At 46.4% G+C, this 11,691-nt stretch overlaps 1 pseudogene; it reads right to left on the bottom strand.

The window, feature by feature from the left end:
* Positions 1-592: 592 nt before the first annotated feature.
* Positions 593-1,769, bottom strand: LOC693953 (glyceraldehyde-3-phosphate dehydrogenase pseudogene; annotated as a pseudogene).
* Positions 1,770-11,691: the final 9,922 nt, after the last annotated feature.

Raw genomic sequence — 11,691 nt, 5'->3', positions numbered from 1 at the left:
CCTCTGATATATGCCAGTCTTCGTGTTAATTGAAGTGAAAAAAAAAAAAAAAAAACACCCAGAGAACTTGATTCAATTTGTCTCTGGACTGAGTTTGTTGTTTTATATGGAGGAATGATTTGCCATTTTTGAAAACACACAGTTAATTATGTGTGCATAAGGCAGGTACAACGATACAGGAGACACTGAGGGACTGAATGGCAGCCAAGCATATCAGATATCAATGGCAAAGCACTTGGGGAGAAATGGCTTTTCTTTCTTTCTTTCTTTCTTTTCTCTGTCCCCTCCCCATCCCACCTCTCATCTTTATGAAACAGTAGCTGGTGATCAATACCAGGAAGGTAAGAGACGATACTTCACATGCCAGAGCTAACACAAAAGGGTCTTCTGCCCTGTCCCAGGTCACTCATCTAAAGGGATTGCCAGGGTGCTGGGGCAGTGTTGTCCTCTCATCCTCTGAGGATAAAGCCTTGATTGACACTGACTAGTGAGTTTGAGTCCAGTTTCTCAGGCTGTAGGTTGGAGACCTGTGGATTGTTGTTTGTTTGTTTGGTTGGTTTTGCGGTTTTTTTTTGACTGAGTACAGGGGACTTTACTGATGGTACACGACAAGATGGGGCACCCTAGGCCCCTCCCTCTTCAGGGGTCCTGCGTGGAAACTGTGAGGAGGGGAGATTCTGACTGTGGTGGGGACTGAGTGTGGCAGGGACTCCCCAGCAGTGAGAGTCTCTCTCTTTCTCTCGTGCTCTTGCTGGGGCTGGTGGTCAGGGGGTCTTAACTCCTTGGAGGCCACGTGGACCATGAAGTTCACCACCTTGTTGCTGTAGCCAAATTCATTGTCATACCAGGAAATGAGCTTGACAAAGTGGCCATTGAGGGCAGTGCCAGCCCCAGCATTGAAGGTGGAAGAGTGGGGGTTGCTGTTGAAGTCGGAGGAGACAACCTGGTGCTCAGTGTAGCCCAGGATGCCCTTGAGGGGGCGCTCTGACACCTGCTTCGCCACCTTCTTGATGTCATTGTATGTGGCAGGCTCCAGACGGCAGGTCAGGTCCATGACCGACACATTAACAGTGGGGACACGGAATCCCATGCCGGTGAACTTCCCATTCAGCTCAGGGATGACCTTTCCCACAGCCTTGGCAATGCCAGCAGAGGCAGGGATGATGTTCTGGAGGGCCCCACGGCCATTACACCGTGGGGGCCATCTACAATCTTCTGGGTGGCAGTGATAGCGTGGACTGTGGTCATGAGTCCTTCCATGATACCAAAGTTGTCATGGATGACCTTGGCCAGGGGCGCTAAGCAGTTGGTGGTGCGGGAGGCATTGCTGACGATCTTGAGGCTGTTGTCATACGTCTTACGGTTCACCTCCATCACAAACTCGGGGGCGTTAGCAGAAGGGGCAGAGATGATGACCCTTTTGGCTCCTCCCTGCAAGTGAGCGCCAACCTTCTCCATGGTGGTGAAGACGCCAGTGGACTCCACAATGCACTGAGCGCCAGCATTGCCCCATTTGATTTTGGAGGGATCTCGCTCCTGGAAGATGGTGATGGGATGTCCACTGATGACAAGCTTCCCGTTCTCAGCTTTGACAGTGCCACGGAATTTGCCACGAATGGAATCATACTGGAACATGTAGACCATGTAGTTGAGGTCAATGAAGGGGTCATTGATGGTGACAATATCCACTTTACCGAGTTAAAAGCAGCCTTTGTGACCAGGTGTTCAATACGACCAGATCCATTGACTCCGGCCTTCACCTTCACCATGGTGTCTCAGGGATGGGGCGGCGATGCATGAAGCGTGGCTGTCTTTTGAACGGGAGGAGCAGAGAGCTCCTATGGATTGTTCTTGTGGGTGTATATTGGGTAGAATTTTCCTGGGCTGTGGCTGTGTGAGCCCAGACAAGCCACATCCCTTTCTGGGTCTCAGTGCTGCATCTAAGATCACGCCCAGGCTCCAGCTCTGGACAGCATGGCCCAGGCGAGGGGCTGAGGCTGAGGATCAGCCCTGGCTTCAGCCCTGACTCCCCCAGTGCACAGAGGTCAGGCCCTTCCCCTCTGTGGGTCATGTAAAATGCCCACACTTACTACATTTTCCATCAAACAGAAAGGTTGGGCTAGACAGTGCCACCCAAATTTGCCTAATCTTAAGACTCATATGAGAAACTTGCTAAAAACTGATTTTTCCAGCATTATACCAAGGATGGCAGGTTAAAATCTCCTGGGAGAGGCCATGGAATTAGCACTCAATAAATCTTCCAGGTGATCCATGGCAGTCTTAACAATCTTTTAGCTGTGAGACATTCATATCGTAGATCTTTGACAGAGTATACATGGGTAATAATAAAGCATTTCCATCCACTTTGCCCCCATGCCCCCAGCCTCTTGGTTCCCATCCCTAATCACAAAATTAGTGACTCTCTGTGTGTGTACTTGTGTGTGTGTGTGTGTGTATTCTTCCAGCGAAATCTGTGGTACACAGGCCAGTATATGTATATGTATATATTTTTTATCCTCTTCTCTTTTTTATGTAAATAATACCTACTATGCATGCTGCTCTGTGTTTTGCCTTTTCTTTCATTCGATACATCTTGGAGATCTTTTCGTATCAGTTAATAAAGGCAGTGATGGGCTAGAGTCAACAGAGATGAATCTTTTCTCAAGTCCAAGTTCAGTGACCTCATGTTGGTTGCTTGAAGTTGAGCATGGTGGAAGTATTAAAATCACAAGCAAATGCTGCAGTCGGAGTTAACCCCAACCCAGCCTCTCCAACCAGAGAACTGGATGTTAAACATTTACCAGCACACCACTAGATATAGTACTCTCTTTTTTATTTTATTGTATTCTATTTCATTTCATTTCATTTCATGTTTGTGGCAAGAATACAAGAATACAAGAGATTTACCCTCTTCACATTTTTTTAGCGGCTGTGTAGTAATCTATTGTATAGATGAACAATAGTTTATTTAATCAACCCCCTGTTGATGGACATTTAGGTTGTTTCTGATCCTGTGCCAATGCAAACAATGCTGAAAGAAGCAGTTTTGTACCTACATCACTTCACATGTGTACATGATTAAGAAACATTCCTAGAAGTGGCCTGACTGGGTCAAAAGCCTGTGCCTTTGTTGTTTTGAGTGGTATTGCCACATTGCCTCTGAGAGGCGGGAACCATGCCCATTCCACAGCAACAGATGAGACGCACCGCTGCTCTCACACCCTCCACGTTATCAACTTTTAGCTATCTCTACCAAGCTAACGTGTGTTTCCTCATAATGATGAGGCTGAGCATTTTTTCACATATTTAAGAGCAATTTGTAACCCCTTTTCTGTGTGACTCAGTGATTCTTTTGATTACAAAAGTTTGGAAAAGTCAGACTAACCTAATCTTGTTTTTTTCTCCCTTACAAATGGGAACCCTAAGGCCTTGACAGGCATAAGGAGTTAATCAAGACCTCCCTCTCCCATGAGTGATGGCAGAGAAAGGATTAAAACTGGGAGTTGTGGCTCCTTAAAATCAAACGGGGTGCTAGGTAAGCAAGTCAACAATCCAGTGAATCCACTTGAACACTGTCAAGTGTTACAAAATGAACTACAGTGGTGGCCCACAGGCTAGATGTGGCCTGCAGACATTGTTTATTTTAGCTTCATAGTGTTTTCTTTTTTAAATTTTAATTTAAAATAGTTGACAAATTTAAAAACAAGAAGATTTGACCTTTTTTTTTTTTGTTTTTTGAGACAGGGTCTTGCTCTCTTGCCCAGGCTGGAGTACAGTGGTATGATCTCGGCTCACTGCAACCTCCACCTCCCAGGCTCAAGCAGTCCTTCCAGCTCAGCCTCCCAAGTAGCTGGGATCACAGGTGCACACACCACTATGTCTGGATGATTTTTGGTATTTTTAGTAGAGACAGGGTTTTGCCATGTTTGGTCCCAAACTCCTGAGTTCAAGCAATCCACCCATCTCAGCCTCCCAGAGTGCTGGGATTACAGGCATGAGCCACCATGCCTGGCCCATAAACTATCTTTACTTCTGGTTTCTCTTGTGGGAAAAATAAACAGAAGAAGATGTAGCACTACTGGACTGAATACTCCAGCGGCAGCAACCGTCTGGGTGTGGGTAGCAGCTGCTTCCCTGGACAGACACACAAGCTCTGGTTCACTGCACTTCTCACCACTCTGTAGTGGCTTTCACTAAGCTGTGCCGCCACCACTTGTCCTCTGTCATGAGGCATCACACTTGTGTTATAACTAAGAGGGAAATGAAATATTTATTGTATCTACTGCCTATCAAAAGAGGATGACAAAACCTAGACCCAGAGAGTTGTATCTTTAAAGACAAATCTCAGGGGCATTTTTTTTAAACAAAGAGCATTCCTGTGTGTTTAACATGTAGAAATGAATGAATGAATGAAGAAATGAATGAATGAAGCAAGCATCTATATGGATGACAACTTATAGAATATGAAATTCACTATAGGAAGAACCCATCAGCTTTCATCATTAATATTGTCTGCCTAATATGAAGTATTTTGTTTTGGGGAATTTTCATACTCTGGTCTCAAAAACCAGCAAGGGTCTTTCACGGAGGTGACTCTAGAATTTCTTTCTAGGAGGGTTTTAGAAATGAGCAGCTGAATGGGAGTGGGGGTTGGAGGAATTGTTTTATACTTATTATGTACGCATGCTGATTTTACCTGGATTTTCTTTTTATCAAGGATGACTTGGGGAAGATGTTGGAGATGGGGAGGGGGAATACCTTAAGGCTCCTGAGGCACCTCATCATTGTTTTTGTGTCTCCATCTCTGATACCTGTGAACCTGTCTTTGGCCAGTATCTTGCACAGAGAAATGTCCATGGACTTGGGACATCAGAAGCTGTTGTCCCAATAGTCCAGAGTGTGGTTCAGATGCTCCCTGGTCTCTCTGGCCTTGCTCTGAGCTCCCTGGTGATGTGTGGGACCACCGCTCGTCTCACGTCCCCAGCCGGGATGAGGCTTAACACCATAGGGGTCAGCCAGGCCTCCCAGGGCTGAGCACGGGCATGATGGTGGTGAGCCAGCATCTGGGACCCTTCTTCCACACATAGAAAATGTTCAGTGGCTCAAAGGGCAATGAGAGGATGCTGCGTCTGGGTGGGCTGGGTTAAAGCATGTGCTTGGGGCAAATAAGTGGTACCACTCAAAACATTTGAATCAAACCTGCATGACTAAAAGAAGGCGCTGAAAAAAGCCAAGAAGATTAGAAATGTCTGTTGAGGGAAATTGTAGAAATTCTTATATTCTGAAGGGAGGAGAGCCCCGCTCAGAGGCCTCTCATGGTTCACACATGACTTGATGGTCATTCAGCTAGATTTCCAGTGGATGTCCGGGTGGGGGTGCAGAGCTGCCTTCCCTCCTTGCTCAAGGACCCCCAGCATCGCCCCACACACTGGCTGATTGCATCACACTCTCTGTAACCTGTGTTCTCTCTCCAGGGAGCCCAGCAGTGGGGGCATTTAGAAAAGGGCACGATGCCTCTGCTTACGCTAGGCAGGCCAAGGGAGCTCCAGGTGGGAGTGGGATGGAGCAGGAAGGGCCATGAAGAAACTTCTGGGGGAGGCAAATGTTCTATATCATGGAAGGGTCTGGGCTTAGCAGTGTTTGCATTCATCAACACTCATAGGATGGTAACACTGAAGATTGTGCAATTCACTATATAACAACTCATCTCAAGAAAAGAAACTAAGCAAATGTTGAGCTCTGATGAATGACACAGATGGACACAGGCATGCAGAAGTGTTGAGAGGCAAAGTGTACTGGTGTTAATGACTTTGAAATGCATCAAAAAGAACATGAGTGAATGGAGAGATGGAAAGATAAGCAGGTAAGTAATAAAACAAGTAGAGTAAAATGTTAATGGTAGAATCTAGGTATTTAGTGTTCACTGTACAATTCTTTCAACTTTTCTGATGCTCAGCATTTTTCATAATGCTGGGGAGAAGTGTGAATTAGGAATCTAGTGCTAAGACAATAGGGAGTAGTGGGGACTGCAGTGAACTCAGGGGCATAGGTCTCTCCTACTTGGCTTTAATTGTTATTGGAGTGTGATGCAATCAGATGTTATTGGTGTTGCCAGATATTCTCATTTTTACATGACATCTTCTGATGTTTAAATGTCAAGAATCAATTTATGCCAATGACCAAGAGAAATATTTGCAGGGGGACTCCAGTGTGTTACTTCTGCCACAAAGCAAAGCTGATTTGGAGCACATGTTTTGTGATCAGACTGTCTTCTGGTCCTGGTACCAACTCCCTCCAGCAATGAGGCCTTGGGCAGGCATCTCACCTCTGGGTGCCTCTTTTTTCATCTGTAAAATGGAGCTAAAAATGGAGCCTATATCAGTAGGCTAAAGTGAACCTTAAATGTGGTAATACTGGCTTAGCACAGTATCTGGCATACAATAGGCATTTAATGTAACTGTTGTTGCATCATTGGTTATTGGTTTTCTGGAAATATATACCAGGAAATTTCTTCATGACCCTTCCCAGTCTAAACCACCACCAGCTCCCTGCTTCACTTTTTAATGTTACCAGCCTACAGTCACTTGGTTTTGGGAGTCATGGCATATGGCAAAGAAAGGAAAGGCAGAGAGAGGAAACAGTCTCACTACTGGATAGAGGCAAAGGAACCCAGGTCAATTTTCCTTACCTCATGGACCAACTCTTCCCAATGGGAGCCAGTTTCTGGCCCTCCGGATGCATTCTGCACTGCTTCCTGATACCCGAGGACACCATCACATCCCTTTCACAGCATGCCTTTGCTTGTGCTTCACCTTTTATCTGGATGCTCCTCCACCTGGCCAACTCGTACCCCTTTCTAGAGTTAATTTGAATGACACTCCGGCAAGGTGAGCACGCGTCAAAAGATCTGACTCTAAGGTTTGACTCTTCCCTGCTATGTGTGATCTTGGGCCAGCCACCTAATCTCTCCAAGCTCTTGCTTTTTCTTTTCTGCAAATTAGAGACAAATTCTAAGTGAAGTAACTCAAGAATAGAAAACCAAACATCATATGTTCTCATTCATAAATGGGAACTAAGCTACGAGGATGCAAAGGTTTAAGAATAACACAGTGGACTCTGGGAACTCAGGGAGAAAGGGTGGGAAGCGGGTGAGGGATAAAAGACCACAAATAAGGTGCAGTGTATACTGCCTGGGTGATGGGTGCACCAAAATTTCACATATCACCACTAAAGAACTTACTCATGTAACCAATACCACCGGTTCCCCAATAACCCATGGAAATAAAAAATAAAATAAAAGGGGGAAAAATAAGACCTCAAGGAATTGCAATAGCCAGCAAAAGAACAAAGGCAAGGAGTGGAAAAGCTGATAAAGTCACTTGCCCAAGATCTCTTTTTCCCTCCAGAAAACATAACATTCAAGGCGGTACCGCTTTCTCATAGCAGCGACTTGAGTCTCAGTTGCACGAACTTAAAACGGGAATAAGATGATGTGGATTTGAAGCCTGGCTCAGCTGTGAGCCCTGGGCCTGCCCCTTAACTTTCATAAGCTTCAACTTCCTTATCAGCAAATGAGGCATAATAGTTCTTTTTTTGTAGAGGTCACACAAATTAGATAAGATAATGTGTCTGAAAGCACAGTGTGAACTGAACAGGAGTGTGTAGCTCCAAGGTGTTATTACAGTAGTGATGAGTTCCCTTTCATTGCCCTGCTTTAGGTCCAGCCACCATTGTTCTTTTTTTTTTTTTTTGACAGAGTCTCGCTCTGTCACCCAGGCTGGAGTGCAATGGCATGATCTCGGCTCACTGCAACCTCTGCCTCCCGGGTTCAAGTGATTCTCTTGCCTCAGCTTCCTGAGTAGCTGAGATTACAGGCGCACACCACCAAACCCAACTAATTCTTGTACTTTTAGTAGAGATGGGGTTTCACCATGTTGGTCAGGTTGGTCTCGAACTCCTGACCTCAGATGATCCACCTGCCTTGGCCTGCCAAGGTGCTGGGGTTACAGGCGTGAGCCACCACGCCCAGCCACCATTGTTCTTATCTGGATTCTTGCAACAGCCTCTTTCTGTTCTTTTTCTACTTCCACTTTTGTCCCTTTCCAATTCAATTTCTCCATTTCAGCCAAAAGGGTCTAATCACATCACCTTCTTCAGAAGCCTCTGTGACCTTCTGGAAAGGCTGTCCTATCTGGACCTGCCTCCCTTGCCCACCTCGCCCTTACTGACCCCCTCTGCACCCCAGCTTCCCTCTTGCTGTGTGAGAGGCCTGGCCTCAGTTGCTTTAGACCTTGGGCATGTGCTTCTGTTTGCCTCCAACACTCCCCCCTCCCTCCCTCAGGACAAGGACCACGTCCTGTGATTGTATCCCCCAGAGCCTAGCACTGGGCCTGGCAGGTAGTAAACACAAAGCAACGTTCATTCAGTGAATGAACCTAATCCCTAAGGAGCATTCACACGATGGCAGGCTCAGGGCTCAGGGCATTAAGATGCATTATCTCATGCATAGATATTTCTACTGTTATAATAACTCTTTATTACAACACTACAGTAAGTAATACATAAATAAATAATTTTTGGCCCTAAAGGAAACAAGACCTTTTGCATTTCATTTTCTAGAAAGCCTACATGTCCGTAATACTTTCCTTGTTGCTGGATAAAATTTTATGATTTTTAAAAATAGTTTGTTGCCTTTTTATGATCATAAGCATGAATACATCCACGGTCCTTCATTTTCCCCTTGGCGAGAAGAGATGGGCTGCGCCTCAGATCTAATGTACCTCTGTCCATCCAATACCATAATCCCACCAGCAATCTACTGGGAACTCGTAAAAACTTCACCTAAGGGGAAAGCCTCAGAACCCTGTTGATTGATTCAGTGGAAGTAGCTTCCAATTTCACTGCTTCTCTCCCCAGCCAGGTGACTTATAAGACTCCTTGTACCTGGATGACTTCCAGGTTTGTCATGTGAGTGTTTTAGTAGGTCAATGAGATCATTTTAAAAACTTTCTTTCTATTCTTTCCATGATCATCCCACAGCACCCCACACGGACACAAGCCCATCTAATACCTTGGGGGAGGAAGAGTTGGTATCTGTGAACTTAAAGCAACACTAGACTTGAACATGATTCCCAGTGCCACCATTTACTGCCTGTGTGAAGTTGAGCAAGTGATTTTATCTCTCTGTGCCTCATTTTCCTCACCTGTAAAACAGAACAAATTTTTAACCTTGGGGGTGCTGTGAAAGTTGGGTGGATCAAAGGTGCCAAGTATCTAACATCACCCCAGAGGCAGGTGTCAGGTATCAGGCACCAGGTACCGGTACCAGGGACATGTGCTCAGGGGCTTTCATGCACCTCATGGCTTCTGGCAAGGAAAGGGAGAGGGTTTTGCCCAAGGGCCAACTCTGATGGGGTGACGAGTCTATGTTCTGTCAAGTTTTCTGGGACCACATTTGGTCTCATGAGGAAGAAGGACAGCAATCTCTCTGTCAAGGTGGACGGGAGGATGAGCAGTGGTTGCTGAGTCCACACCAGCCCTGAGTTTTCAAAATGTCACCCTTTGGAGACCCTTTAAACATCTTTAGAGAAAGCATTTCTTCCCCCCATTTAAATTCCCTCCAAAGTCTGGGAGGAATGAGGGCCACCGCTTAGGAAAATGAATGTTCCTTAATCAAGGTCAGAGGAGCAAAGCAGGGAAAGTGGTGGGTCAGAGAGACTGGACATCAAGAGAGTCCAAGGCGTCACCGTTAGGGCCAGCGTGGAAGCTGACTGAGCCCAGATGAATGCATCTGCTGGCTGGGGCAAGTGCATGGTGCATGGTGGCGGTGGCTTTGCATGAGTCTTACAGGTGCCGCCTCCATGGTCACTGTGTCCCACCTGGTGCAGAGCGGGGCCAGGGAGGGCCTGTTGCTTAGTGGGCCCTCCTGGAGATGAGGAGGTAAGGAACACTTTGAAGGAGGGTGAAGACATTGAGTACAACTAAACCTCTATGGCAATTTTCTTTCCATCTTGAGTTGAGCAAATTCTTGGGAGCTTTTTTTACTACTATTTTCCCGTGAGATTATGAACTACAAATTCAGAGGAATGGAAGTGAAATGTTTCTGATTCATTTACAGTTGGGTCAGCAAAATGGGCATTGGTTGGGAAGAGACCGCCCAGGAAGTTATGTAAGCTTCCTCCCGGAACCAGGAATCCTCATTCCAGCCAAGCTTAACAAAATCAGCGGGGGCCGTGCTTGGATTCTAAAGATAGAGCGGGAATGGGGATTGGGGGATTCCCATCCCTCCCCATCATTTTTCTGGTCTTTTTTTTTTTTTTTGAGACGGAGTCTCGCTCTGCCGCCCAGGCTGGAGTGCAGTGGCCGGATCTCAGCTCACTGCAAGCTCCGCCTCCCGGGTTCCCGCCATTCTCCTGCCTCAGCCTCCGGAGTAGCTGGGACCACAGGAGCCGCCACCACGCCCGGCTAGTTTTTTGTATTTTTTAGTAGAGACGGGGTTTCACCGTGTTAGCCAGGATGGTCTCGATCTCCTGACCTCATGATCCACCCATCTCGGCCTCCCAAAGTGCTGGGATTACAGGCTTGAGCCACCGCGCCCGGCCCATTTTTCTGGTCTTAATTACACAAATCCCACTCCTACCTCCCTGCACTCCGGAAACAAATTCTAATTCACAGTAACCGAAGGAGGACCACAATCTATATTCCAATGTGCCTTATCTCAGTAATTTCAGAAGAGAAGTGAAAAAAAAAAAATGAGATTCAGAACAACTATTTGTCTAGTAAACAGCAGCCACCACCCCCTTCATTTCCTGCAAAGAAAGCTCTGTTGCAGCTAATCCATGCTGGCTCCACCCAGAACACATTATCATTTTTATCGGCCTCATAAATCGCCTTTCTAGATGACACAAAAATATGCATTGCCCCACTGTAATTATTCCAGACCCCCCCTTCTCCCTTTTCATTTTGATCCCAGGTAAACCCAGTCATTACCCACATCAATGTGGCTTCCCAAAACGTCAAGATTAAAACGGACCAGGGAGACTTACGCAGGACTGAGTCAGCCGAGCAATTTGAACCAATAAATATCAAAGTCGTGTCTAAGCAGAGAACAATTCATTTGATACCACATCTGTCAACAGGACGGTGGAGGATTTTCCTTCCTGGGCCACGCCCTAATGGCCCAACTTGCCTTCTTCCTGGTGCTGTAGAGAAGCTGGGTTTGGTCTTACTGGAGGATGGTGCTCCGTGCCCAGGACAGGACTTGGTGCCCAGACCAGGGGGGTTTAGAGGTTGAGCTGCCTGCCCTCCAGCCGCTATCAAAATGCCCTGCTCCAATGCCTCAGCTGGGCAAGTGCACTCTGCAATTAGCAATTCTTTTTTATTAGTTGATGTGGGCTTCTGGCCAAGAGGAGTTGGGATTGAATCAATATTCCCTTTATTATGTCATCGCAGGCAAATGAATTATGAAAACAAAAGCTCAATATGAAGCTGCCAATGCTAATTACTGGGTAGGATGCAGAGGCACAATAAACAAAGGGTACTCTGTCCGGGTGGGAGGAGTGAGAGCTGCCTCCTGGCTACGTCTGGGGGCTTCAAGGCCCATCCTCTCTTGTCCCCCTCAAGGCCTAGGTTCCCAGAGGGAAGTTGGAAAGGATCTAGCTTGGTCCCCATAGGTCTACAAATCTTGGAATG

The sequence above is a fragment of the Macaca mulatta genome, chromosome 6, assembly GCF_049350105.2.
Source record: "Macaca mulatta isolate MMU2019108-1 chromosome 6, T2T-MMU8v2.0, whole genome shotgun sequence".
In the NCBI taxonomy this organism is placed as follows: Eukaryota; Metazoa; Chordata; class Mammalia; order Primates; family Cercopithecidae; genus Macaca; species Macaca mulatta.
Note: the sequence above shows the minus strand (reverse complement) of the source record. Positions and strands in the feature narration are given on the sequence as shown.